Source organism: Gossypium arboreum, chromosome 6 (assembly GCF_025698485.1).
Source record: "Gossypium arboreum isolate Shixiya-1 chromosome 6, ASM2569848v2, whole genome shotgun sequence".
Taxonomy (NCBI): Eukaryota; Viridiplantae; Streptophyta; class Magnoliopsida; order Malvales; family Malvaceae; genus Gossypium; species Gossypium arboreum.
The window spans coordinates 41,240,005-41,246,142 of NC_069075.1; the positions used below are offsets into that span (position 1 = coordinate 41,240,005).

Here is a 6,138-nt window from a genome sequence, read left to right on the forward strand (position 1 = left end):
CTAAAACGCCACTAAAAGTCATATAACCCCTAAAACCCTAAACCCCCAAAAAATCATAAACACTAATCTATAACCCCTAAAACAATAATTATTAAAAATTATGGTTAGACAATATATTAAATATTTTCTTATATAATCGTAAAAAGAGATAGTATTGAATTTAAAATATTGAATTAATTATCATTACAGTTTAAGGTTTATGGTTTAAGATATATGGTTTAGGGTTTAAGGTTTAGGAGTTAATTAGTATTTGAAGGTTTAAGATGAATTATGGGTTTAGAGATTATAGTTTAGGGTTTAGGGTTAGAGTTTAAGGTGTAAGGGTTTGGGGTTAAGGGTTAAGGGTTAAGGGTTTAGTGTTCAGTGTTTAGTGTTTATGGGATAGGGGTTAAGAGGCTTAGGGTTTAGATTAATTAGTATTTTTTAATTTATATATTAAACGATTTCTTATATAATTGTAAAAGAGATAATATTAATTTGAATATATTAAACTTATGATTATAGTTTAAATTATTTAAGAGATAATAGATAAACTTTATATATATATTAAATGGTTCAAGATTTAATCTAAAAATATTTTGATATATTAAAATAATTCAATTCAAATTAATTCCTCTACACTTAATTTATTTAAGTGAAATTTAAACTTAAAATTTAGTCCTTATATTTTAATTTGATTAGTTTTAGTCCTCAGTATTTTTCAAATCGATCAATTTTATCTTTTGTACTTTTCAAAATTTAAAATTTTAGTCATGATCACTCAAATGATAGCAATTATATATGTTTGGTTAAATTCTGCTATTAGTCTTGGTATTGTGCGTAAAGTTGTAGGTTGAGTTTATGTTATCCAATTAGATCATTTTTGGTCCCTATACTTTTCGAATTTTGAAATTTTAATTTTGACACAAATGACAATCGTTAAATCCAGAATCGGCTTTTTGTGAGTAATATGTTTGTTACATTAGATTTTAGAAATAGCAAAACTTAATGAATTTAATAGCTACCATTTAATTAATACTACAATTTCAAATTTTCAAAATTACAATGACTAAAAATAACAAAATTAAAATAAAATGACTAAATCCACAACTTACATATAATTCAATGACTAATAGAAAAAAATAATTAAAAATATTTAACTTGTTTATATTTAAAAATTAATAAATATCAAATGAAAATAACATGTATATATTTATAAAAAAATTAAAACAATGTCATTAGGTTTAAGTAATTTTACCTTAAGTATTTATAAATATGATGTGTTTTAAGTAAAATTTAATTAGAGATTTAAGGGGTTAGCGGCCTTTTTTTCCGCAAAAAAACATAATTGTTTAACTTAAATGGGATCCTTTTCCTTTCTAAAATGTTTTCTTTTACTCATGCGCGACACTAAAACCCCTAATTTCTTCCCTTAAAATCAATATCCTCAAAACAACCCCAATCTCACCCCTCCGTTGCCCTTTTCAATAAAGAAACTCTCCAACAGCAGCATCTCCATTGTCTAGGTGTCTCTTGCTTCCCTGGCGCTGGAGGAAGAGGTGTGGCTGCTCTCTGGCCGATTAGCAAAGGAGAGTTGCTTCTTAAAGTTCCAAAATCTGCCTTAATCACAACTGACTCTCTTCTTTCAAGAGATGAAACTTCGTCTCTTGCACTCAAATCCCATCCTTCTCACTCTTCTACCCAGGTTTGCTTTTGTGTTTCAGTATTCGATATATGTTTTAATCTGCGTTTCAACCAAACACAACGACTGGACTAAATTAATTTGCCTATTTTCATTTGCAAGGTAGGTATTCACTGTTTGTTTGTTATATGAAATCAATAAAGGAAAGGCTTCTCCATGGCACCCTTATTTTTTGCACTTGCCTCGTAGTTATTCCATACTCGCCACTTTCGGTGAACTTGAAACCCAAGCCTTGCAAGTTCTGTCTCTTATTTTACCTCTTTTGCTTTTGCTTTTGCTTTCTCACATTTGCTTCGCTTGTATTTTTTTTTCTTTTTTTCTTTCTAACCTTGCTATTTATCTCGTTCTTAGGTGGATTATGCCATCTGGGCTGCTCAGAAAAGTGTCACAAAAGCTAAATACTAGTGGGAACAAGCCTTCACTCTCATGAAGGAACTTAAGCTTAAGCCTCTACTTCTCACTTTCAGGGCTTGGATTTGGGCTACTGGGACTGTAAGTTCACAGTGTTTATGCTTCTCTGGGTTTTTCTTTTTCGGTTTTTCTTTATGTTGGACAGCTTCAACTTAGACTGTTATGCACATTTCACCCGCATGCGTATGGATAAATATCTGGATAAACAAGCATACATGGGCTCCTAATTTATCTTCTCGTGTCTCTACTTAACATTTTCCTACATATTATTGCTTTGATAAAGGTTCAGATTATTGCTCGGGACAAAATATCGCAGACTTCCGGAAATATATGTTATTTATGCAAACATTTCTTAGTAGGAGGAGATTAAAATTTTGGAGTGTCAAACAAATAATACTATTTGAAAAGTTCAGAATTGGAACAAACTGCTGCTTTAAAGTATCTGTATGGATGGTTACGTCATCACCCAGAGTATGGTACTCTTGCGCCACTAGAGCTTGGTAATTCTTTGTATTATGCATATGTAAGTACACTAGGGTATAATTCTATGTTTTTTTGGTTAGTTTTTTTCTTTTGGAACAATGCCTTGATATTGCAATCTTGTTTGAGTGTAAGCTACTTCCTCTAATGTTACTGTGGGATAGTTTGCTTATGTTGTGAATGCTGTGATTACAAGAGTGTCTTTTTGCATATGATTTCCATGACTGCAGTGATTATATTTTGGACTTAGAGTTTTACATACGGTGACAGGATATAAGTTTCCTTAAGATTACTAGAAGCTTATCCCTAACATTACATTTTGGAAATGTTATTGTTATATTCTAGTGTTAATCAAAGTGTTTTCTGCCATACATGTGATAACCCAACATGTCAATCTTTTGTGTGCCAAACTCATATGGGTTGAATCATCTTTTCCTCTATTTTTCTTCTTTCTTATCTTTCAATGGTAAAGTGATGCATTGGTGTGTTATACAGCTCTCTTATAGGGTTGAATTATTTACTTGCTCCATCTTTGTAACCTTAGGCTGCTAAAAAGATGCTCCAAATAACATGTTGCACCTAGTTGGACCTTAGAAGACAAACTAGCTCTTCTATTCAGCTCCATGTAATTAATTATTTGATTTGTTGAAGCAATTGGTTGATTTAGATGATTTGATTATGCACTTCCTCAATTTACATATACCCTTGATCATCTCTTCCAAAATGCCTTTTTTAATGCATTCAGATCTTGCATATGCAGTTTGATTTGTTTAGCCTCTGTTACTGAGATTGTCCATTTAAAATTATTTGATGATAAACTTCCCTTTGCTTGTGGTAGCCATATTTTCAACACTATTGAATTTAGTCTTTTGGTCTATGTCTGGATCTTTAGGCACTAGATTTGAAGCCAAACTATGTGCGTGCTTGGGCAAACATGGGTATCAGTTATGCCAACCAGGTTTGTTATCTCTTGCACCGTTCTCTCATTGTCTTGACATTCATGAAAAGGGAACTGCATTTCTTACTTTAAGTCTTCATTTCCTTTTGCATATTAAATTTGTGCTTATTAATTAAACAAAAAAAATGATATTTTTTTAATCTCCTTAATTATTTGGGTCGATCCTACATAATAGTCAAATTTATTAATCAACTACCCACTATTATGTGTGTGACTTAAGATTGAGTCTAGATTTCAGCAATTTTTTAATGTAGTCAATGTTATTCAGAATTTTTTAATGTAGCCAATGTTATTCAGAATTTTTTAATGTAGTCAATGTTATTCCGGTATAAAATATAGTTGGTACTAATTATATGAGTGCTTACCGATTGATTTCGCCTTTACCGACCGAAGTATGGTATATCGGTAGATAAAAAATGAATTTTAAAATATAATTTTAGATTTAAAGTTAAATATTTTATTCTTTATTTTGGATTTTAGAAGATTAAAATATGTCATAAGTCCATGTATGCTTTTAAATTTTGAAATTTACTCCCTATACTTTTATTTTCAAGAATTTAGTTTATCTATTTTTAGATTTTAAAACAATGTTAATAGTTGGACTTAAATTTTGGATTCGGAAAAATATATGGACTAAATTCTAAATTTTTAATAGTAGAAGGTTTTAATGCATATTTTTAAATTTTTCAATTATGGATAGTATGGGATGATTTATTGTTTAATTTATGGAATACTTTTTCACTCGTTCATTTTGAAATTGTGTAGTGATAGATTGTATTTGCAAGGCTTATTAAAAAGTATTTTATATTATTGATTAATATTTTATATTTAATATTTATAAATATTATATAATTTTTTAAATAACAATAAATATGAAATAAACCAGATAATATTGACTTTATTAATAAAAATAAAATAATCAAATCTATTTAAGTGCATATATTTTTTAATCAATTAAAATTATTTTTGGTTTGGTTTTGAAGATCACTTATCCACAAAGCATAACTCATTCTATAATCCATCATATTTATGCTTCTTTTTTTTTTTTTAGTGTTTTTGTTATACTTTCGGTGTTCAACCTTATGAAACAGTTTTTATATTTGTCTTTTTTAAATCTTTGGATGTTGTCATTTTTTTGATAGTTTATTGCCTGTTATGTGTTTTATTTTTTTTTCGATTGTTTATTTCCCTTTGATTTAACAACATTTTCTTGCAAATCTTTGAATAATTGAATCCTAGAATATATGTGTTTGAAATTTATTGATGTGGTCGGTGAGTTACTTTTTTGTTGTTTTATGTTGTTTATTATGATTTACTAAATAAGAGAACCTAAATTAAGAAAAAAATACGTGTCTGAAAAAAATGGTAGTTTTAATTATTGTTTATTGCTTGAAGTTGAATGCTGTCCATATATGATTTTGAATGCTGGAAATTTGCAGCATTTAATTTCCTGCTTGAAGTTGATTAAACAATGCTATAAATGCAAAACATTTATATGCTGTTCACATGCTAAATTAACCATTAGTAAGCTTAAAATTGATCTATTCGAATGTGTTAAATTCATTGTTCAATGTGATGTTATTTATGCTAATGTATTGAGTATATTAAGTTGTGCAATTTGATGTTATATGTGGCGTTAATGTTGACTTGTTAATTGCATATTTTATTATTAATTTGACGTTATATGTGTCATTCATTAACTTTTGTTTCTTTTTTCTCAGGTTTGAGTTTTTGTTGGATGCATGGTTCAGAATTAGCTGAATTCATGCATTGTGGCGACTTGTTTGAGCTAATTGCTGATCTAAAAGTGTGTATTCTATCATTATTTTGTTCTGATTGTATTTTGTTAGATTTTTGGTGTAGTATGATAAGTGCGGTATTTTGTTTGATTGTTATTGATAAACTTTCTATTTGGTGGGATATATATTATATCATAGATATTATTCTTCTTCTCAATATTTTGATAATGAATTTTAATTGCGGTATTTTTTATAATATTTTATTTTTTAAAATTTTATGACCTTTAGCGGCGTTTGTGGGAGAAGCGCTGCTAAAAGTCATGACCTTTAGCGGCATTTTTTTAGATAAACGTCACAAACTTTAGCGGTGTTTCCTATAACGGCATTTTTTGCGGCGCTTGAAAAAATGCCGTAAATAGTTTTAGTAAGCGCCGCTAAAAGCCTAAAAAGACGTCGCTAAAAGTCAATTTTGCTATAGTGAATAAATGAATGTTCAGAGAGAATTTTTATTCTTAAGTTTGTTCAAATGTAAGCATAATTTCTAATTTTATCTAAGTTATTCTTATGTTATCTTGAGTGATGGAATGCTTGTATGCTCCGTAGTATTTACAATGAAAATTTGATTTCTTTAGAAATAGACATGCATGAAAGTTTAAGTCTTTAGAATTGACTTAGTAACTTTCTTGAGGTGAAATTCTAGGAGGTATAAGAATCTTATATGATATGGACACAGTTTCTTTTGATCGTTTGAGCCTTTCAAGTTGACCATATTAAATTAACCCTTGCAACTTAATTTTTGAGCTTAATGTCCTGTTTATTGCAAATTACCTACATCATAAGTCGTAATATTGTCTTTTTTATTTTATCCT

At 29.0% G+C, this 6,138-nt stretch overlaps 1 long non-coding RNA gene across 7 annotated transcripts; it reads left to right on the top strand.

Moving 5' to 3' along the window:
• Positions 1–1,371: 1,371 nt before the first annotated feature.
• On the top strand, positions 1,372–5,486 carry LOC128293910 (uncharacterized). Of its 7 annotated transcripts, none has more exons than XR_008284039.1 (6): positions 1,372–1,684; positions 1,784–1,919; positions 2,033–2,173; positions 2,376–2,592; positions 3,465–3,530; positions 5,252–5,486. It is a non-coding gene; the product is annotated as an uncharacterized LOC128293910 (long non-coding RNA). The 7 variants fall into 7 exon arrangements; XR_008284041.1 differs by having other exon boundaries at positions 1,788–1,919; positions 2,376–2,615; XR_008284040.1 differs by having other exon boundaries at positions 1,788–1,919.
• Positions 5,487–6,138: the final 652 nt, after the last annotated feature.